The sequence below is a fragment of the Bombus flavifrons genome, chromosome 9, assembly GCF_040668555.2.
Source record: "Bombus flavifrons isolate JBK064 chromosome 9, iyBomFlav1_principal, whole genome shotgun sequence".
NCBI lineage: Eukaryota > Metazoa > Arthropoda > Insecta > Hymenoptera > Apidae > Bombus > Bombus flavifrons.
Window position 1 is genome coordinate 8,022,724 of NC_138450.1, and position 24,486 is coordinate 8,047,209.

The 24,486-nt window shown below is 35.2% G+C and overlaps 2 protein-coding genes and 1 long non-coding RNA gene across 3 annotated transcripts in view; 2 read left to right on the forward strand and 1 right to left on the reverse strand.

Moving 5' to 3' along the window:
• Positions 1-23,896, forward strand: part of LOC138183582 (uncharacterized) — a 207,550-nt gene extending 183,654 nt beyond the window's left edge. The window contains exon 4 of the long non-coding RNA XR_011174083.1: positions 23,879-23,896. This is a non-coding gene — a long non-coding RNA (uncharacterized LOC138183582). The remainder of the gene's footprint in view (positions 1-23,878) is intronic.
• qin (tudor domain-containing protein qin) overlaps positions 1-24,486 on the forward strand; it is a 316,271-nt gene that overhangs the window by 256,128 nt on the left and 35,657 nt on the right. The window lies entirely within an intron of this gene.
• The window catches only part of LOC138183575 (uncharacterized), a 115,383-nt gene that overhangs the window by 68,583 nt on the left and 22,314 nt on the right, over positions 1-24,486 (reverse strand). The window lies entirely within an intron of this gene.

The window sequence follows — 24,486 nt, forward strand, 5'->3', positions numbered from 1 at the left end:
AAAGTGGTTTTCGGAAGTGAAATTAGCTCAAATGAAGATGAACTTGATTTTGAACTGTTGAAAAATGAGATTAATTATATGAAGAATGCATCTTGGTGAATGCTTTATAAGTTATCATACAAAAAAATACAGAAATTAATATTACAAAAGCATATTTTCAAAGATGTAAATATAGATAAATTATTAGAATATAATGTTTTTGTAAGTTAATTTGTATATGAAATCATTTTACACTAGCTGTAAGACACGCGTCACGTATACGCTAAATCATCCACAGTAGCTGTTACGCCCGGCCGAAAAAGTCCTCGAGTGCAAAGGGTTAAGAACTTCGAAAAAGTTTGTACTTGTGATGAAAAGGTACCTGTCTTTTGCAGAACAATGTATTTCTTTGTGCGTTCGATGCTTCTTTTAATTCTCTACAGAGAAGGTATTGGGATACTTGAGTTGATGAAGTTTAAAAGATATTGTGACTTTAACGTTGTAAAGCTTACCGTATGAAAAACAAGGAAGGATAGAGTAGTACTTTTTTGTTTTTATGTTATTTGTTGTTATATAATATATTATACAGGGTGTGGTCGAATGTACAAGCAGGTATGAGGCGATTCTTTATAAGAAAATAAGAAGAAAATACAGAAGAGAATTTATTCATGTGACGTTTCATTTTCGAGAAAATCGACTTTGAGAATTCGTCAACTATACGCGAACGTGGCTAACCAACTGGCTACGAGTCAGCAATCAGCAGTAGATTATTTCTTTATTTCTTTTTTATTATATTTATATATTTAACGTTGCCTCAACAGCGGAAGTTATTAGCAAAACAGCTCAATTAACAGTCTGTATTTTCAGATACAATTTTGTACATTTCAGGAACTGAAGAATATTCAGTAGATTTTGCTTAGAGTCCAACAATTTTGTTATACCATTAGTAATAATGATTAATAGAAATAGTAATAATGATTAATAGAAATTTAGTAATTTCCTCTCATGATCGCAAGTTATGCACTCTAGTGTAATATATTTGGTAAACAACGATACCTAGCAGTGTCTTCAGGTAAAAAATTCATGGTTGTTCAATAGATATAAATGAATACGAATTCTACAATTAAAATTGAAGAAAAATTCATCTTGTAATCTTGGTACATGTTACGTTATCAGTGATAAAAAGTACTCGACCATCTTTTAAATTTATAGGTTTATATAGTCATTTGGATAGTAGATCACATAGTTGGTTTAGTATTGATTCAGTACGTAAGCAGAATACTACAAATTCCTAAGTGTGATTTATTACCATGACAGTGAACTACAGTATTGATGCTTTTCTAAAAGTTTCACCCTTTCACTTTCGATAGTGATTCAGTTGTCACGACTTGAACAGTGACATGGTATGCAAGTTAATTGACGATAATAGAAATGCATTCACTGAATATGAAGTACAGTCATAAAAATCCATGGAATGCATTTCTTATTAACTGCATAAGACACTTTCAATTTTACCTGACACTGTACTTTTATACGCATCTTTACTCAGGCAAGTTGCCATAATCAAACAACTCGTTTAACTTGTACTTTGGAATTTAATATAATACATCGATGTAAATGATATTTTTTAAACAATGTGTCGAAGATTCAGGAAACGGAATATTCTAATTAAAACGTCATATTAATATCTCCACACAAAACAAATGTTTCGAAAACAGAGGAATAGGTTTTGTAAAATTACGAAGAAAATACCCTTTTTTCTTTAATAAGCCCATATGTTTCTTTCTTTTTTTTCTTTCAAAAACAAAAGTACGAATGTAAATATTACGAATTTTTAAATTTCCTAAGAAATACTGCTATTAATTATACTTTTCTTTCCTCATTTCACGTTAAATGTTACAAAACGGATGTATATTTTTTACCTGTAATTTTAATTCATCGTCCTTTCAATAAATTTCATTTTAATTACGATCATAGGTTATACAGTTTTAAGATTCGAATAAAAATTGTGGATATATTCGTGCAAAGGAAAACAAAGAAATGACACCAAAATATTTCACAGTGATATAAAATAACAGTGAGCTAAGTGTTTTCTCTAAAGGATTACGTTCACTCTTTCACGACGACAACCAGTCTCTTTTTCCTGTCTCTCGCCATCGTTGTCTCATCCACCTGGAGAATCACCCTTTTGCTCTACCTTATTCCCAGGCCAGTGTATTTGTCTCCATTTCTGTTCCATCTTTATCACAGCATCTCAGGAGAAAAACGGACGAAATGCGTAGTAATAACTCCGATCTTTACGTACTAATATTTAAGATTCCAGATTTCTAATTATTTTATATATCAATTCTCGTTAGTGAACGTAGAATTCGTCCCTGAAATTAATTGGAGCTCTCTGGAAAATATTGCAACTGAAAGGATCGATGTTAAAAGAAGATATCAAATGTGTACAAATTCTCTCTCAATTTTAATTACGTTAACATATTAGGAAATAAAGGAAGCAAATGGACATTGACAAGAAGGAAGGTGAAAATTGGGGAAAAAGTTATACTTGTTCTTGCAATATACACGACGACAATTGAAGAAGAACGAAGTTGCTGGAAAACTGGATTCTAAAATTGGACATGAATTTCTTATCAGGATATGAAACAGGAAAACATATTTTACATGGCCGAGCGAGTGGAATGGAAGCTCGGAACCTCTGAGAAAGTAGTTTCTAGCGAGGAAAAAAAGTGTGATGTCCCTTGTAAGGTTCTTACGTGACTCGTTGCAACCGTATGCTTCATTTGTGCGCCGTTTAATCCACGTGAATTAACTTTCTCCTGCTCTTCGTCCCGCGCCCACTGTGAAAACTCGATTATCCGAATGTTTCATCGTAAGTAGAACTCGGTTCTTAAAAGGTTTCACGGCTCATCCAATTAACACGTGTCATTGAATTCTCTGTAGCTTCTCTCTTTCAATTGCTTGGCTCCAATTGCTTCAAATTAAAGAATTCCAATAAAGGGTTGAATAACATAAGAGCATACAGTGTCTGTTATTCGTTGATTCTTTAGAATTCTGTGTGGCTGAAATAATACAAACCACGTTTCAAAAATAACTGTTCTATATATATGTATTGTCCTAGATTTTTCAATCACTTTTTATCTTATTACGATTATTATAATTACATTTTCCTAAAATTCGAAGATATCTTCGCGTAGTTTGGACAAAGTATAAAAAGAGTCTTAGTATTAGAATTACACGTTCTTTTTATTTGCTAAGTAGGAGAGTAAGATTAAATTATATTTTTTAAATTAGGATTAAATTCTATTTTTATTCTTAATTTTATACTATCTTATATATAAATTAATACTTATTGAATCAACTAAAAATGTTTTCCTTCATTATTAAGAAATGTTTCTCGTTTTGCATCGCAAGCTGTGCAGTGGATTAATTAGCCTAAAGGTCTTCGTCCAACGAAGAGATAGAAATCCCCATTGTTCTGCAGTGTCCAAATGTAAAATTGTATTTCAACGAGGAACTGCTCGTTTAAGGATGAGAATTACCACACCCGTTTGTTCGTAGCACGGATGAATAAAACAAAATTATAAAACCGGTTTTGCACGTGTGGTAAACTTGTCTGAAAATTACTGAATCAGAAAAGTATTGAATGGGAGTAGTATTAAATTAAATATCAACTTCTTCGCACATTTCTTCGTCGATTAAATTTCCATTGTTCATTCTGTATGCTAACGAATGTAATGTTCGTAGAAAATTCTACTTGCTGAATTTCTTGCAGAGTATTTTTCATATAATTTTATGTTACTAAGTTTTATACGTGTGTTTTATGTGAACTGTTGTAAAAATGTTTCTCATAATCTCGTTTATTCGATGGATATCGTAAAATTTTTAACGAAGAAGAAACCAGTATCGATTAATTTTTAACAAAATTACAAATGCTTTGTAAATGCAGCTTTGTCGATTTTCCACGTAAACATGGACTGTGTGTCGACTGTAACGGGACCACGCGAACGATCAAACGTAACTGAATACATGAGGACGATCAATTAACCAGATACCTCGTAGAGTGGTTGTTATATCCGCGCAGAAAACATTCGAGTCCGCATTACACGCTGGTTCAACGCTCGCCTCGATGTTATGGGAACGATGGAATCTATATCGTACATCAGCCTCGAACTTTCACTTTCGCATGTGCGACTGACAACGCGACATGTATACATATATATGCACACATACGCGTACAGACCATTCATGCACACATATACGTTCCTCGAAACACGATTCGAGTACACCACCAGGATTTGCGATATTTGTGCTATACCTGGACATTCAGTGATTAATTCGAATTCAAGATTCTTTTTTCTCTTTATAATTTTTTATTCAGAAGTTTCTTTGAAAATTGTTATAATTTATTTATCTAAAGTCCGTAAATTCATTTGTACAACGTCATCTTAGATATTGTTTCGTTGTATTGTGTATCGCGTAAGTTTTATGAAATTGCATTTAAAAATTATCTACTAATGTTGTGTAAATCTTTAGTGACTAAGATATATGATGGTACGTGGCACTGATACTATTAATAACAGAATGAATATATTATATCATCTTCGACGAAACCGGTTCTAGCTCGTTTCTAATAGTCTCAGACATAACACCACAATCGATCAATTGGTTAAATTCTATTAAGCGATTGATTCGAAATTCCTTCCTCAGGAAATAACTTTTAATTATGTTACAATACTCGCTCTTAATTCAAACCGAACTACTCTTAAAGAAAATCCCAAGTTTCTATCAGTCACCTATCTGTCAGCAACGTCGTACCTCGCTAAACTTCAAGATACTTGTACAAACCTCTAATTGAAACCTAAATTCGCTTACATCTATGTTGCCATCGTTTCGGAGTCCTTTCAGTTTAATCCAGATCAAACTATTCTCGATGAAAATTCCAAATTAATCAACCAGCTATCCATCAAGAACAAATTCACCGAACTCCAAAGTATCCAAAATTTTCTGTAAGTTAAATAAAACAAACTGTCAACAGCAAATCGCACCAGACTCCAAAATAACATCAGAATATTCTCCAAGTTCTTCATTGACTCCTCAAGTACAAATACATTGTCATAAATCAACAACTATAATGCAGCTATCGATAGACGATCGTCGTTCATCGACGACGGTCGCGTTCCACGAAATTTTCGTTTTCTATCGGCGGTAGCCGTGTTTAAAGGGTTAAACACTAAATCCCAGTCAGCACACGAAGCCTTAACACTCAACTTGAAACGCGTTGACCCGGATCCGCGCCTTTTACGAGTCCATTGTTCAGTCAGCTCACCGAATAATCCTGTTGCACGCAGAGAACGGTCCACGCTCGGTATATCTGGTGTTGCTTGGTGTCTGTACACGATAGCGTGACGATTCACAGATCGAGTAACTATTCGGCAACGGGGTCAATGTCGTGCGAGCGTTTTCACGTTTCTTTCAGCTGGAGAGCTGTCGCGTCGTTGGCCATTATGCAAGCGCCGGCCAACAGGATAATGCCGAGCGTATAATAGAAGCCAACTGTCCGGAGACAAACACGAACTCGAGCCATTGACCCATACTCGCGAGCTTCGACTCGATAGAGCTCAATAAATCCGCGTTTTTCACGCTATTCCGCTCACTCCCGCAGTCTCTCTTTGTCCGCAACTCGGTTTTATTTAACAGCTCGGTGATCTTACTTGTTTGATTAGATCTGAAACGGACCTGATAAAACGTGGACAAACGGTGTAATGTTTGTTAAGTGTTTTGCGATGAATAAACTGCGGATTTTTATACAGCTTTATATCTTTGTGCAGAGAAGTAGATAAATGGAACTTATTTTATTTATTTATTTATTTATTTGTCTTGGTTTTCGGTTTTGAATGACTTCCAGCTATCAGTCTCATAATCGTACGTAATCTCCATACAATACAATAATACTAAAATGGAACTTACATAGTAATTTGTTTCGCCTATTCAATATTATAATGAATATTTTGTTATATGTTTATATGTTATATTTATTGTGTGTTATTTGTATTCTGTAGATATTGGCGTATTTAAATTTATCGTAAAATGTGTAAAAACCCTCATTCTGTGCAAGCTCATATTTTTATAAACTTAACTGAACGAATAGGACTAAAATAGAAATTTGTTGCGAGTTACGAATAAGTAATGAATATTAATAATCAAGCGCTCTACTTCGAATGTTTTGCATATTTTTGCATATCGTGTGATGTTTTCTATATTTTTTGCATCTTTAAGTTTTCCATAAATACATGAGCATCCGTAGTCGGTAAATCAGATACCGAATGATAAATGTATTAAAAATCGCAGTGAAATGTAAGGAAGTGTGATTCTGATTAATAGGTCAGGAAATCAGAAGTTGAAGTAGATAAGGGAAAATGGATCGTCTGTGGTCTTACTGATATATGTATCCTATATCGAGAAGTGCAACATTTTACTTACAAGTATCATCACGATTATTTTTACTCAAAGATTTTTAACATTCAACATGACATTGTTATATATATATATGTTATCATATAACAAATGGATTGTTAACGAGTAGTTAACGAGCTGAAATCTCGAAGTAGATTCAACATTACATTAGAAAGTTCAACGATACACCAACTGTCAGCATGGACAGCCCTAATAACAACCTGTAAGCCAGCAATCCTGTCCAGACGATCTATTACATAAACCCTTTCAGTTTTCCTTGGTTTCGATTTCCAACTTCCAATTTTTAGTCTCATCTCCTCAAGAAAATTACCTTTGCTTCAACAATCTCTAATAATTCCAAACGAATCTTCACCTTTCATATGCAACCTAAGTTATAAAAGTCCTCGTACACTCGATAAGAAGTCTATTCTTATTAGAATAAAATAGTACAAAATTTTTGCTCATATTCAAACATTTTTCAATGAATCATTTATTAAAGTTTTGACGAAATTAATGTATCAAAAACAATTCACTACAAAGTTAGTTCCGTGACATGATTAAAAATTATTATATATTAAGAAATATGTACATACATACTACATATATATAGTATCTTATCGTATCTTAAATCACCTAAAAAAGAAGAACTGCAAATCGTCAGATTCGCGCAAGGTTGGTCCTCGACATCAGAATTCCCCCGTCCAACAACTAAATTTTTATTCTCCAAATGGAATCCTTCATTAAAATACAAAAGTCGTAAGAAAAAATACTACGGACGTAGTGCACTGAAGGTAGTAAAAATTAAACGAATCTCCCTCCTCAATCTGCCGATTTGTTCCGGTCTTCTCTTCTTCCTCGAAAATTCCCTGATTGAATTCCATAAGTCAATGAACCGACGTTACTTATTACTCAAGGGAGAAGAAGGGCGAACTTTTGAAAGGATAAAAAAAACGCGGAAGAGAAAGAAAAGGGAAGACGAGACGCTGATGGAAAAAGCTTGAAGCTAGAAGAGAACGCTTGGACCAAGGAGACACTGGAAATGGGAGGTTGGAAAGGTTGAGGGGCAGGGACGAGCTGACGGCAGTAACTCAGGGCTCTAAAACTAAAGCGGCAGCTCTGACAATTTCGATTTTACTGTCGCGCGTCCCCCTGATCCCTCTCGTCACTGGAAAAAGCCCGGGCTGCTAGCCGACATCAGGGATACTCACGTCCCTGGCTGGCCCATTCGCATTCAATCGCTCCATGGCTACGTACAACTAAATGTACAGGGTGATACGAGAAACTGGCCAGCGATTTTGCTCGGACATCGTTCGCAAGTGCTCGTTTCGGAGTTTTAGATGGCAGTTCGCGTCGGATTTTGGGTGCTGCGGGTTTTCGAAGGCTTTTGTTCCATTGGAAGGATATGAAAGAGTGAAGGGAGCATGTATGGACCGTGGATTTTTATGTATTTAATAGGAGATTTGAAAGTGCGAAATTGCACAGAATGCACATTGTATGAAAGCAGATATGACGTATTCAAAGTGTTGTGGTGCTTTGTATAGTATTTGGTAGGTAAAATAATTTTCTACCGAGGTTCCACTGTTTTTAGTTACATTCTTAAAAATATTAATTTGCATCTGGTGACGTGAGTCGGTTTAGTATGATTTGATAATGTTAATTTTGCCATGTTGAAATACTGATTATTAATAGGATGTATGAGAAAAATTAATATTGATTATCGATGTGCGTAATTTGTACAAATACTTGTAAGAAATTTTCCTCTTTTTGACTGTACTGATGATATGGCAAATAACCCGAGTTTTGAGAATTTTATTGTCGAAAATGAACTCTATCTAGGACTAATGTTTGTGAAGATGTATCATATAACGCTCGCAGGAGAGATAGCACAGGTGAAATAAAATCTAAAAGCACATATGAATCAAATTATTTGATAAAATTCATAAAATGTTACTTTTGCAGTAGCCAATATTTTACTCGGTAATATATGATACAATTTGTCTCGTGGAATTTATTGAATTTTTCTCTTAATTGTGTTGCATTTGAATAACTTATGTCATAAAAAAGGACTTTAAATCATCAACATAGTAAAAACAACTCGTGTATGACGATATAGTTTATTGTGTGGAAAACGTATTGAACATAAATTCATAATACGATGAAATTAATCTCATATATCGTAATTTCATTCCTGGAACATTGAGTCGAACAGATAAGCTGTTAAAAATCGATGCGTTTCTTCTTTCTCGGACAAGATTCATTATCCTCCAATAAATTCACTTACGTATATTTTCATTCATCCTTGAATTTTACCACCTGCCACTTTTATTTCTCCAATAAATCATACTTATTTTTCCAAATGTATTACTCTGAAATCGTCTTTAATCAAACAACAAAACCATTTTAACATTTTTCGTTCTACTCTATCACTTCTACGTTTCGTTATTTCTCCCAGTATCTTCTTCAATTATTAAGCAGAATGCTGTTGAAAAATTACATAGCATTATTTATTTATATTGCTTTTCGCCATTACAGCCTTTACAATTATTATTATTCGTCTTCTTTCCGATTCAAACATTGACGGGGAAAATTCACCCTCTTCGCGATCTCTATTTGACATATTCATCGATCTTTCTAGAATTTATAATAGTGCTCATCAACCCAAAAATTGCACAAAAAATTCCTTCCCAGAGTAGTTTTAGTCAGTCGCTATAGAAAAGGATTATATAAATTTGCATCCATCCAAATCAATTTTTACAAAATTTTTATCTTCATTTGGCCAATTAATTTCTTTAGTTTCCTTTCTTTATCTATTTTTATTTTTGTCTTTTTTTTTGTCAGAGTGTTTCCATAATGGAAGAAAGCATCTCCATACACGAAAAATCATAGAGAATTGAACGATGTGAACAAAATCTGATAGAAATTATTAAAGTGAGAAAGACAGGATAATCAAATCAGTCGTTCGTGGTTAGAATGGTTTTCTTTCGCGCCACCCTTTAGGTAGAATCGCGGCTGTACCTGCCGAAAGCTCTATAGTTTACGGAGACTCTTGCAATTTCAGTTAATACCATAAAACCTTCGGTACACGTACGACGCCCTGATCGTCGACGACAGAGGGCAAGAGAGACAGTCAGATGCAACGTCGTGCTTGCGCAAGCTACACGTCTCTCGACTCGTCCACACTTGTCGATAGGAAGCTTCGCTTTATAGCTTTTCGTTCGCGGAGACGCAACCAGGCTATGCCAATATGAGAACCAGATATTCCTTTCCTGAAACTATTTTCGACCCTTCGATCACCGTTATATCGCGAAAAATACTATACATTACGCGTATGTAGTTGGTGTATGTCTTCTTTTTATATTCCTTAAAACATAAAACCTGTAATCGTTGTGAAGGAAAGCGTTCTAATTACTATCTTTTGTTTATAAAAATTGCATCAAGAATACGAAAGCGACATAAAGTTTTAAACTTTCGCAATATCTCATACAAAATTTAACGTGATCCTAATGCTGCTTAAATTTTCGTTACGAGATAGAAGAAAAGTTGTACAAAGCGACCCGTACCATTTTCATCGCCACTGCTACGAATTTCAATTTTCTGGAAATCTTCTCATCGTCTAATAAACCAGTCTATTTAGCTTCTCACAAAAACTCGAGTCGGCTGGCCGAATTTTAAAAAAGTTATTCCGCTTCAAGGGGACTGTGCGGAGACCTTTTTATTCGGCTGTGTATCCGAATTATCGATACCAGAGGAAACCTCGCTGACTTTTGTCGACAAACGATAAGAATCTACCGAAGCTTCTCTTTAATTACCCGTGTACACCTGCAACCAATCACCCCAAAGGAATCGACAAATCCGAACGAAAAACATTCTTTGCCAAGATATCTAGATACATCGATGGAAGAAGCACGGTTATCGAATGAGTTAACATACAAAGGAGTACAAATAGCAATCCGCTCGAAGCAAGTGAAATGGAAGAGCCGAGAACAGGTCCGAATCGAGGGATTCGTTTTTCAAAGCAAATAAAGCGTTTTTCACTGAAAGACCGAAACGATATCAGAATGTCAGTTCGATATCCGTCGAGAAACGCTCATCGATTCTGGTTTACGCAAACTCGTCATTACCGTTGCGTACATCCAGATCCGCTTTGGAAAAGAGAGAGAGAGAGAAAAGACGATATCGTCAAATAAGGGAGGCGTTTGAGGAAAAATGAACGGCAGTCTGCCGCGTCTCGTGTGCACACGCTCTCCTGTATCCGGAGATCTAAATTCATTCTCGAAACGGACACTTTCTATTCAATGTACACGGTAACGTTCACCATTTTCTCGTAGCCTGAGACCTTTTAGAGCGCGTTACGACTGTTCCAGAGACGTGTGACAGAACTGTATACGACGTTAACCGGACGTTATAGAATCACAAACGAACGAGTTCGCTGTTAAGGCAGCTCTCGTGGATAGGATTTGCGGGATGAACGTGAATCGTAGCGTTCGAGATTGAAAAGTTATTCGCCATTATTCGGAATCTGTGACTGTAGATGGTCTTTCGAGCCTTATTTCGTCGGTTCTTTGTCCTATTGATTTTATCCTGTTCTTTTGGTGATTTCCGGTATAATCGTATTATTTTAACGTGGAGGAGTACCTCGTGTTTGAATAAAATATAAAGAAAGGAAAGTTTTGACGGTCGTACGTACGATTCCTCGTTTTAGTTTTACGTGAAATGTGATTTTCACATATTGCAAATTGTTTTTCTATATCAGAACGAGAGTAAGAGAGAGATATAAAAATTCGAGGGTCCCTGCAGGATTAATTTGTGTTCAATAGGAAAAATTGGGTGAATTATCGTGGAAATTTAAGTTGTATAATAATAATTAGTTTCTACCGAGTCTTACCGCATCAATTCTTCGTTTCATTCATTTGATCCACATTAAGCGAAAAAATGATTGTTGTGTAAAATTGTTGTTATTTTTCATATGGAATTTACTCAAAATTTTAATCATATAACTCGAAATCTAAATGATTAAACGTATCATACCTAAATGATAAAATATTCCTTCATCTTTGCAAAGTGTATATGTATAAAACTAAAATATAGAGACAAAAATTCTAGCACCATTAAAATTTGGTAAGAGGATTACATTAAATGATTAAAGCCGCGATTCAGTTTATTAATTCGTTAATATTCATGGGGAAGCTTGGAAGGAAAAAGACGATTAGGAAAAATTAGAAAGATGCGGTGCTCGTCGGGCTGTAAATAAAATGCAAGATGATTATTTGATTTACGATTCTGAATGACGTTTTCTGTACGATTTAACGATTTTCTGCGCTAGCTACGAACAGCAAAACACGGACAAAAAGAATAGAAGGGATGGGAGTCAGAAAGGAAAAAGGCCAGAGGCGGCGTATAAAGGAAAAGAAGGCGCAGAAAAGGAAATAAACGAGAAACGATGAAATGAATGCGACTTTGTATCTGCTCGTTTTATTCTGAACAGGCATCGCGACGCACCTGCAAACAGAAGTATTGAAATGCACGTGTACCTTTATTCTGGAAAATGTCAGAACATCATATTTTTATCGTACGATTCTCGGAACGACGCGCTATCATTATCAATTCTTTATAATCACGTTCGATACTTAAGAAAATACAAAGCTTCTAAACTCATCGAGAACACTTTTCTCGTAACTTAACATTAATTATATTTCCTTAGAAACTTCTAAAGTGTATCAAGAATATCCTTTGTTTCCTTAATAAAACCTTCCTAAAAAAAGTTCTTTCGATTATATTCGTAATGACACGAGCCTTCGTGAAAATCCTCCGTAAAATAATTAAACATAACGCGCTTGACAATCCCGTGATATAATTAATATCTCGCAACGAAAACGTACAAATCTATCGAACTAGACGCAAAGACGTTAAATTGTCCTCTTACTCGCACGAGGAAAAGACGAAGATCGACAAGGATCTCTTTCTATCGCAAAATCCTACAATTTACAAATAAAGAAAACAGCTCGTTACGAACAACGACAGGAATTTGGGGAAATAAAATCACTGCCAATTTCATACAAAACAATAACAAAGCAAGGGTTAAAGAAAGACGAAAAACGATTAATAAGGATAATCGTAATCGTACAATTGGAAACGTCGATCTTCGCCATTTTGGAAAATACAAGAAACAGCCGTATAATCCAGCGTGCGATTTATAAAATCCTTTTCATCGAACGTTACAATGGCTTCCGATATGGCGAACGCGTCGAAAAACAGATGAACGCGAGAAGAGCAGAATTTTAAACACAATCGTTTCTCGATACATTATTAAAGGTATTCGTTAGTGTGTTGCTGTGTTGAATGTGTCCCCGCGTCCCTCCGTCTCCCCCTCCGCGCGGAAAATTCGCGTTTTCGAATGAATAAAACCGTCCCATTTCGAATAGTGAATGCGAAATATCGTTTCGCCTGCCTCGTCGATATAGGATCGGACCGTAAAAAGGACAATGATAAACGCGATGGCAACATCGAATTATTCTACGCCGAATCGCGAGCTACAATGATTTCTAGCTGCCTGGTCGACCGAAAGTTTCACGCTACCGATGATCGTTTCAATTTCTTGCGTTGGAATGCGACCGTCTTACAGGTAGTTGCTGGATGCTGAAAACATGCGGATTTATTTCAGTGATTTTAGTTACGATTCTGGTTGTTCAAGTTGTTTCCTTCATTCCAGTTTATTTATATGTATAGAAAGAGTATATGGAAAAGAATAATTTGATGTCGTAGAGAGCGATTATAGTATTAATTATAGAGATTAATTAAGGTTGGAAGACTGTCGTCTCGTATATAATTAGTACAATACAGTGTGTGAACGATGTATTCGACGGATTCAATTCGAAGGAAACGCGCGAGATCATTTGACTCACCTTTACCAACTTAACTTTAAAGATACAATTGAGTGTTGCAAAATGAGTGTATGTGTATGATTGAAGAATCATCGAGAGGAAGTTTTGTTAGATGCAACGAATTTTATCACTTCCTTGCACGATATCAAAAAATACACGAATTTTTGCGCTGCGTCTGATACAAAAGCTTCTTTTCGTTTTGAATGGTGATACAGTAAAACAAGGAACGATATCGTCCCTTAATCAGAAACTTTTACAACCACAAAATCACCAATTAATAAAAACGAATCAGTTTCAGTCTTTGCAAATACGATATGCATAATTTTTATCAAAGATGAAGCCACATCTAATTAAACAAATTTATTAAACGTTAGAAAATAAAGAATCTCTGAATAAAGATACCATCATGTCTAAGAAAGCGACGATTTCAGCGTCGGAGTTAACTTCTCGTCTTCTCCGATTAACAGATCCATCATGGCCAAAAATTCTCAAAACTTTCGATCCTCTTCTCTTATAATATTTTCGAAGTTTTTAACTTTTACCGAGGAATCAGCGTTCCGCTATGAAAATTTCATATCGCTGGCAATTCGCGATATCCGCTCCCGTGTTATGTATCAACGGACCTGGCTGCTGTGCATCTGAAAGTCCACAATTGGTTGGAAACGCGTGTACACTGTACACAAGCGAATTTTCAACGCGTTTCATCGGCTACGAAGCCGAAGTTTGCGGCGTGTCGAGCGGAAACCGTGAACGAACCACGTTAGCTGGGAAATATTCTGGTTTTATATGGGCGGAACGACGTTTCTGCGTTTCGCCAGGACGAAAGGAAACGAAATGAAAAAGAGGAACGATCGTCGTTTCGTTGGAAAACAAGATTTTCCCTCCGCGCTTTGGTTCAACCCCCTTGCTTTATCATTTTTTTCATCCGGAATATGTCTAGCAGAGACGATTACAGAGTTCGAATTAATATGAAGGGTATTAAAATACTACATACGATTTCGATTAAGCAAGCGCTGTTCAACGTTAAACGCTGAAACGCAATTTCAGATTGCTATCGAAGTTTTTTTCGAGATTTCACTTGCAACAGACTTTTACTGTCAAAAAGTTTATTGCTGTTTCCAGGAGATGCTTGAAGAGTTATTACTCTCAGAAGCGAGCTAACTTTTCTACAATACTTTGATGTTTTTGTTAATTATGAAAAATTCGTAATTTTTATAGCTTTCTTTATTAAGGAGCTCCTGCTATAAATTTAAAAAAATAGTTAGTTCCGTGATTCTTAGCCAATTTGGAAAGTAGTTCATTGTTTATAAAATCTGACATTTCTTCAAGATTTATTAATTTTTCTTTAGATTTCTTCCGGTAATTCTGCTAGGAAAAATCCTTAATAATAACAATCAATAGATAGCAACCATATAAAAACGTAGCAATTTCTTTCGGTAATTCTCCTGAAGAAGAAATTTTCCAAAGTGTCCAAGTTACGACGTTAACGGTTGAACATTAAAACATATAATTTATTTTAATAAATCTACTAAAAAAAAAATTCTTTTAAAATAACTAACATTCGATTAGCCGGAGTAGATGTCATCGCTTATAAATTGTCCGTCTCTTTTTACCCGGCATTTTACAGATATCTCTTTCTCCCGATATTCTGTTTCGCTAGGCCGATCCAATTAAGCTCTTGCAGCTAGTTAATGATGCTCTCTTATTAATCCTATAAAAGTGAAGCACGTGTAATGAGCAGGCGCCAACTCCGCGAAATTAATATTACTGACGACTGGCCGCAATAAATCAACTTTTACGACAGAACTCAAATAAACGTCCCGAGGAGAACTTTAAATTAAAACTTGCACCGCCTCGCAAGCTCTCTTCAGCTGCTTCTTTCCGCCTCTGTGTCCGTTTTACCTGTCCCTCGTAAATCGAGCAGAGCCACTCGACTATCGAGAAAGAGAGTATCATCGAGATGAGGAAACGATGTGATATTTAAATGTTTGGGGTTGTGACGGTATAGGGATGAAAGTTTGTTCATTTTCTTTATTCTGGATTCTGTTACGCAATGCGGAGAATAATTTGATCGGTTGGAAGATATTTTTATTCGATATACGATTATTAAGCGCTTGATGTTCATACAAATTTATATCTTTTTAGATGTAATTTTAAAAATGGGATTTAAGCATAGATTTATTTGATTCGCTAAATATCTGCGTCGGATATTGTGTTTTGGATATTTTATATATTTTCACATACTGTATAGTACTTGTACGCTATACTTTACATTTTTCGTAAAAGTATAAACATCCGTAGTTTAACGATTGACAAGTTAGAAATTAAGATTCGTTGGTTGATATATTACTATTAATTTTTAGAAACTCTCCATGGAAGTAAATAATATTTGAGAAGGCTACGAATATAATATAAAATACTGATCATAAATTATAATACACATGAATATTACAAAATCGAAAGGTAATATAAAATCTGATTTACTTGGCAATAGATTAAGAATGATCGATTCAGACAACTTATGCTTAAAGATAATAAAAAGAAAACTACGAAAAGCAGGTGAAATTCTAATAAAACCAAAGCCCATTTGGCTTAATGTACACTTTCAGAAGGTTTTAAAATGCATTGGGAATGTAGAAAGTACAGAAATACTATTTTAAAGTACATACTTATTAATGAATCGAAGGAAAGAAGAACCTTTCACTTTTCTCGAAGAGAGACATTTAAATAGTCGTTTGGTTTCCTAAAGGAAACTAAATAATACTGGCAAATTTTAAGCTTCTATTATTAACATCCATTTATACACTTTCATTAATGTAAATTCATCAACGTCAAATTCAGAATGAGAACCATTTTTGACTAGCTGACATTTCTTTTCGAACGAAAATGGAATAAAATTTATTGCCTACGATATATTATTGCTTCTTGGGCAATTATTTGCATATTAACCTACTTAATATAGATTGAACATTAGAAATTTAGGATTGCAATATTAATCCTTTAGGAAACTGCTAATTACCTTTATATATTTGTTATAAATTAGTATAATCTACGCTATATACAGGGTGGTTGATAACTGGTGGTACAAGCGAAAAGGGGGTGATTCTGCGCGAAAAAAGAAGTCGAAAATATAGAATAAAAATTTTTCGTTTGAGGCTTTGTTTCCGAGAAAATCGACTTTGAATTTTCGCTCGGTACGCGTGCACTTTATCACGTCTCCTTATAACGGATCTCACTGTAGATCGTTGTCTCGATAGAAAAATTTAAAAAGAAAAAAACTTTTTATTCTTTTTTCGCGTAGAATCACCCCCTTTCCGCTTGTACCACCAGTTACCAACCACCCTGTATATAAGAAGATTTGCCAAAATATACAACGTTTCTACGTTACGTTCTTATGTAACTCGTAATCCTTTGTATAATTTCATATTATAACGTAAAACGAAACTGAAGGTACAACAAACAAAAATTTTCTTCTTTGTGATGAAAAATATATATTCCATGTTAATTTCGTTACCTTTTCATTCAACATTTAGTGGATTTTCCTTTATTCTTAATTATCGCTGTTAATTCGTTGGGTACACTATTCACCAACTTATTTAAAATTTCGCTACGAACATTCGCCCAGGCGAATTTTATTCTTTTTTTAAGTTTAACGATATTTTCTACAAGTGGGTTCTCCCGATCGTAAACTTTTCTTGTTAGAATTCTCCGCAAGTTCTCGATCGCGTTCAGATCGCAACTCGATGCTGGCCATGATAATAATTCTATTCCGAAATCTTGAAACCACTTTTCTGTGCTAGCGAATGTATGAATAAGAGCATTGTCTTGTTGAAAAATTGTCTTCTTGTCTTCTACTTCAGCCATGAGAGGCAATAATTCACCATGCAACATTCCCTAAAATTTTTAACATCCTATAACGTTCGATTTTCCCTTTTACGGAAACAATTTCACTTGACAAGGTTTCTTGGAAATGTTAGAGAAATAACACAAAACATGAGTCTATAATTATTCGCAGCACCGTATAAACTAAAATGTCACGCGTTCGTTAATCTCATTTCGTTTAGTCTTTTTCAAGTTCCGACAGCTTCCAACTCGCTTGGAGCCGATTGTATCAAAAAATCTGTCCAGCAAACGAAAGCTATTTCTGCCTTGTGGATTTTTCACATCATTTCTGTCGACAATCTGGAATACTCTAATGCTCCAATAGCTAATAACCAGCCTCAGACTCATCTACATCTAGAGACAATGTCAAGCTTTTAAAAAACTGTTGTTCAAAAGTAATATTTCGTATAATACACATAGTATATTCGCAAATGGCTGCTCCAAGTGTTCAAATACTTTCGTCAGCAATTGTACGTGCGTCTTAGAAATCTGGAAATCGCCAAATCCATCGATTCCTCTCGTACACGTTTATCAGAACCCCTGCAAGGTATTTTCGGCACGGTTCTCGACTCTCAACAGTTCGCACGTGTTTACATTCCCCTGAGAAGGCGAGTGACGGCAAGTATCTCGGTGCTACGCGTGCTCGTGCACTCGAATCCAACTACACCCATTGTGTCGAGGTTGCGGAAAGCCGTGTTATCTCGAATAATACGATTACACGGAATAATCGCGTATACCAGACGAGGCCAGCGTACACCAGCAGCTCCATTACATTTATTTCGTCCCACTGTGTTCTGGTCGGGCCGGGTCCGATCTATGGGGAGATTGATACACTCGACGGAAGCGAGTGGCGCGTGACTGGAAATCTATCAGATTTTCACGAGAGACACGCTGTGTGCCTCTTCGAAATGTAACTTGTTTCTCGCTTGACGGTTACAGTTTCTGGCTTGTCGATATCTTTTACTAGTTTTATCGATATACTCTATTAGAGCAAAGAAAAAAAGGTAAGATCGTAGATAATAAAAATTGCAGGAACTCCGTACATTTTTCGACAATACAAATATATTTCATACGGGTGTAACTGTATAAAGGTTGAATTATAACGATGCCAATATATTGAAATATTCAAATATTTTGTATCGCTGTTTTGAAATATCCGCAACTCGCGATCAATATGTCATAATAATAATCTTGAATTTACAAACACACTTGACGAAATTAGACAGAAGATAATAAATTACCAAAGTTAGAATCGTATGGAAGAATTATAATATTTAGACAAATTATTTGCGTAACGAATACGTAATAAGAATTACGTCAGCTATTTTACTTACCAAAAGCTTCGATAGCCATTTTACTCGATGCTCGTGGACATGTGTGTACTTAAGTACACGTTTCAGAATTCCACCATCGAATACTTAAGTCCATTTCCGACAAGTTTCAAGAATCTTGATCCCTTAAACGATCTTACAAACCTGATCCATTGTCGAGTTTTATTAACTTGTTAATAAACCTCTCTATTCAATTATCTCCAATGCGATGACTTAGCAATCACTCGCTAATTACTCGTCGGTAGATAACGTCTGCTTTTCAAAAGAAATCGTCGCCGAGAATCGTCCCACTTAATCACGCGACCCGTTCACTCAAATATTCGACCAGTTAAGATTTCGCAACGATCCGTTTCATCTAAAAAGAGGGAAGAGGAGTGAAGTGGAAAAGTTAAACGTTGACTGTGCTCGTACGGAATAACAAATGGTACAAATTAATTGTATAAATTATGCCAGTCGTGAGATAAGTCGATTAATTTCGTCGTATTTTGGCAATCCTCGTGATGCAATACTCGTGTCCCTCGATTAAACAGGTTGTCAAGATGCCATCATGTTTTACTTTTTTAATTCTTCAAGATGGAAAAAGGAACATTTATTAGCTGCCTCTTTGTAATTTGTTCTGACTTTTTGTAATGGGTGATGCTTTCGAAATTATTTCTTTAACGACTTAAACCGTAATTGGAGTAAAAAATACAAAGATACACTGGCCATGAGTATGCACCGTACCTTATTTTCCTCGAGAATTTCAAGACATTTACTAACATCGTCAGTCAGTGATTTAATATTTTGAAACGTATTCGAAATTAGAAAGTTACAATTATCTTTTTCTGGTCCTAACAAATTCGGTCTTAAAGCGATTAAAGTTCTTCGGGATCATAATCTCTGAAACCGAGAGAAATTACATTCCATCCTGACCGACGTAATGGTATCTTCTTATATGCAAAAGCATGTTGTTTTGCATTTTAAAGGAATTTTTATTTGTAAAAAAAATTCTTTCTCATTCGTGTCACTCTCGCGCTAAGAGTACCTACGACATTATGGTTGCTACGAAAGAAAAGGAAACCATTCGATCATCGATCCATTGCTACAACCAACCCCTCGGTCGTAACTTTTCATCCCCCCCTCGTTGTATCTATGCTGTTGGCCGGCTCGACGAGCAAACTATAACTGGAAATTGAATTAACGTTCGTTATCAGAATTTGTATGTATAACCACCTAAAGACAGAAACTAATACATTGCGTTGTTACCAGCCAATTATCGAGTTCGAGTGTCGTACGATAATACCCGTTCGTATCGCGAACTCTCGGGACGCCACACACCTATATACAATGCTCACGCTAAACTCTAGCTCTGCGACTCTGTAGCCGAAGACTTGGAAATTCCAGACGAGAAATTACAATTCCCTTAGTAACTAAAGGTCTATCCGACCGAACGAGCATTACCCAATTTCGTAACATGTACCTGCTATCCGCCAAACTCGCACGCTTTGTTTTATCATCGATTCTTGCTATCAGATGTACCTTGTACGGTAAAAGTGTGTGTATCCAAAAATTCTCTGTTTGATTGGTTTAATTTTTGTTTAATTTTTATTAATTGGTAGATCGCGTGCGCTGCTGTTGATGATGAGCAGAGTACGATTTTTCATGCAGATTCTCATTTTGACGAACCTGTTGATGAAATCATTCGCTAAGCGACAGAGTTTCTATAATCATGAAATTATATGTTAGTAAAAGATAGGTGAATCTTTCGAATGGATTTCAAACGAATTTAATAGAACTATTGGAATAGATGAGACTAGAGTGTTATAGATATTTGAGGATATAAGCGATTTATAAATAAGGAAATTATTTAATATTTTAGTTAAATCTCTGCGAATGAGTAAATAGTCGAAGAAATACGATAATATAACAAATAGATAACTAAATGAAATAAATAACTAATTAGATATGGTGGTGGTTTTCATATAATATACAGAGTAAGACTTTCGTAAATAACTGAGTTTCAATTTGTTTGATGTTCAAATTATTGGAATCAATGTGTGTCGAAAGTATCGGAATAATTGCAAATGCATAAATATTTGAAGAAATATAACAAGTCATAATCAAATGTACAACAAATAAACAATTAAAATTAATAACTGAAATTAACAAGTATTTTACTTATTATTAAATATTATTTTATTATCAAATATTTCGAGAAAACTAGAATTCACATGCTGCAGTTTCAGATCTTTCATAAATACCTCTCATGTTATACAACAAATAAAACCAATATTTACCTGAACCAATATTAAAGTATATCATTTAATATACTAATTATCGTGTATCTAATTATATTCTGTTAACGAAAGCACAAAAATTACAATTTATCTTCCGCGCTTCTGACCGGTCTTTATCTGGTCGTCGTTCAGTTTATTTAATTGTAGAGAAAGTAACAACAATGGAAAAGAAGAAGAAGAAGGCCACGGAGAAAAAATCGGAGGCGAGTTATTAACGCGCTTTTTAAGTATCCTTCGCGCTCACACGAAGGAGCGTTCCTGAGAATAATTAAGAAGGCTGAAAGGTAAATTGAGCGCAATTATTATTATTACGCGGCGAGAACACGTTAATTTACAGCTGGTAGCTGCACGAACTTCTTCCAGACGAGCCGCTCCGACAGGTGTTATTTAATAGATCAATTAGAGCCGACTAATTAAAGCGCTTTATGTTAATCGATAATCGCTTTCCTTTGATTAACGCGTCCCTGCGATCATCGCTTTCATCCCTCGAGCGAGATTCTCGATTTATTTCGAAGTTGGCGCGAAAGGCGAGAAAAAAAGGAGGAAAGAACGGAAGATGAAGGAGCATCCAATTGAAAACACAGTCTTTAATTTCTGTTAAAACCTTCAAACCCGACTTTATTCTCCACCCTTCGTTTATATAATTAATATCGCTCGCGTTAATTGCGATGAAATCTTCAAAGTGGTCGCTTTTACAAATGTTACGCGATATTTACTTTCTTTAACGCGTTGAGCTTGTTCGTTTTTTCGGTACAATTAGTTGTAAACCTATTTTTATAATAGCGAAAAATTCCTCTAACTTTTAATTTCATCTAAATCTTTATCGATACCTGTTTCGTAATTTTCTATCGACTACGTTTAAGGAAGATCGTTTAATTGAAATACGTGATAAATTAAATTCTACAAGATTCGAAATAGATCTATGCAAACTGCATAGTCAAAATACATAGTAAAAATATAAATCTGCGAAAAAGGAGGATATTAATACCTCTTTTTTTTCAAGGACGATATAAGCATAGAAAAAGATAAGCGTAGAACGAGGTACATACACGCAATTAAATTGTAATGGAAAGTGTTTTTCACCGTAGAGTAGAAATCCGTTAGTCTTCTAATCTAATAAATGCCGCAACTGTGTAAAATTCCGAGCATTTCGATTAACAGACAGACAGAAAGACAGAGTAAAATGCTGTGAAACATTCTTTTTCAGAGAGGATAATCCTGTTCGTTTGCGAGTATCTAACAGGGCGAATTTATCGCAGCGCTGCCAAACGTCATTAACTACCAATTTCGTTCAAAACGGGTTAAATAGTTCGGCGAGATTCTCTGAAAGCACCTTTCACAACGCGCACATTTCATTTACTGCAATTTACTACAAAATCCGTATGAAAATAATTTTCAAACGTCGCTAAATGTAGTTTACGATAATACAGGGCCCGCACGCCGACAAAAGTTATCAAACAGCATTAACGTCTTCTATATACCGATTTCATATCGCCTGCGCAATTTTACGAGTGAGTGAGCAAGAAAGAGAGAGAGAACATTTTCGACATTTCCGGATAAAGATGAAAAAATGAAATGACCAAACCGTAAATAGGTAATGGAGAAAATCCATTCGTAAAGAATGGAATAGGATGAAGATGAAGAAATAGGTGTATTTCCCATGTGGCAAAAGTATTGTTGTTCGTCCATATACGCTACTGAAAGAATTTATTGCGTCAGAAAAATATTCATTATTTTTTAAAGGTAGAAACTTCCAAATAATTACACTTTCTATCGACTGTAACAATTTCTGTCTATTCTTTGATGAATAAAAATTGGTTGTTCTAGTGTTAATAATCAAAGTATTGCAGAATATACTTAAGACAAATACTAAGAAAGGAAATTTTGCATATATCTATTTAAAATTTATGATATCGACTATTCTTGAAAAAAGTAGAAAGAGATTGTATCAGGTTTACGATGCAAAGGGTCATACTCATTCGCTAATTATAGCTATCATTATAGAACATCATTGTTCAATCGTCTATTACGTTTAAATATATCATCATAGAATTAAGGAAATAAAAACTTCACATTTCGTATTTTCCGTTTATTTTCAATCTCGCCAACAAATTCCCAACGAATAAAACTGAAAATACCAAAATTCCAAGAGCATCGTATCGTCGCTACAAAACAAAAAGATACTCGATAAGACTTCTGCTTTTCGAAAGATCAAATAAAGATGGACGGATCAGAGGATGTCCGTGTTAGCCAAGAATATTCGAAAACCAAGTTATGGAACCTGCGTCAAATTATCAGACGTCTGTTTCTCGATCATTAGTTTTGGCTGTTCCCGGACTATACGCGGCTGTTCGTATCGCCTGCACGTGACTTTGGTCTCGTACAAGGTCTGCTGGGTCCATGCAAGGCACTGTTATAAAGGACTATGCCTTGAGACGATAAAAACAAGCGCAAGCAACGGCGGGCCATGCATTTCTCGAAATAACGTTAACTCCGACGCCGTCCAGCTAGTCACGCGCACCATCAGAGCCTTTTAAATTCGACGTTTCTTCGCGCTTTATCCCCATGACAAGGCAAAATCGCGCAAACACCTTCACTCGTCTCGAGATATGCGTTTCGTACGTTTCTTGCTGGCGTTTCGGTTCCGAACGACTTATACGCTTCGGGGTATTCTTTTTGTATACTCTGACGTGGTTATACATTTAGTTATACATTTTACGTCATACCATAAATGTTGGATCGCGATTTTTAGAAAATCAATTTTAAGTTTGTCATAAGGTGGATTTAATACCATTGACGGAAAAGATAAAAAGAGAAACGTAAAGCTTGTAAAAGACTTTTGAATTTTGGAATAGAGAAAGTTAAAATAACAATTGCTATTAAGATATATTTATCTATTAACAAATATGTAATTTTTCGTTGTTTTAAAATATCTTTATTCTCACGCCTATTTGTAAAAGTATATCTTCATCGCCAGATAAATGTTTAATTATTAAAATAACGAAATAAATCATGTTCATAGATAATGTTTCCATTTCAATAATAATTTCGTCTCTTTCTTCTGTTTCAGGTAAGACATCATTTAACGAGTCACTAAAAACTCATAAATTACCGGTGAATATAAATAGCTGCTATCAGTAGCTGCTTCGTTCCGCGTTTACCTCGCGAAATGCATAACTTCATTAACTCCTACGTAATCACGTAAGTTTGTCGTATTCCTAATTTATTCTTCCAAATGATCTCTCATAAACTGTCGCTGATGCGTAACGCTTTGAGAGCTTATCTTTAATTACTTGCACACACACACACACACACACACACACACACACACACACACACACACACACACATACATTTAGCCGTAGTTACTTATAGACCAAGTTACATACAAAGTTCATAGTTCGTTGCGAGATATAATCCTAAAGATGCGTTTCCATTAGCACTTTGAATGATTAAATATCATTGACTCGTGATCTTGCTTTCAAGAAACACATACAGAACGCAAGATTTTTTCTTTCAAGATATTTAGTTTGTTAAAAATTTGAATTTTTACAAAAGCTTCGAGATAGTTGGGAGATAAACAAGTTTCGTCGTGATAATTTAGATTTTTAGTATTTTTAATATTTCTAGATATTCATTCATCTCTGAAACAAACGCTCGAAAATAAATTTTCTAATT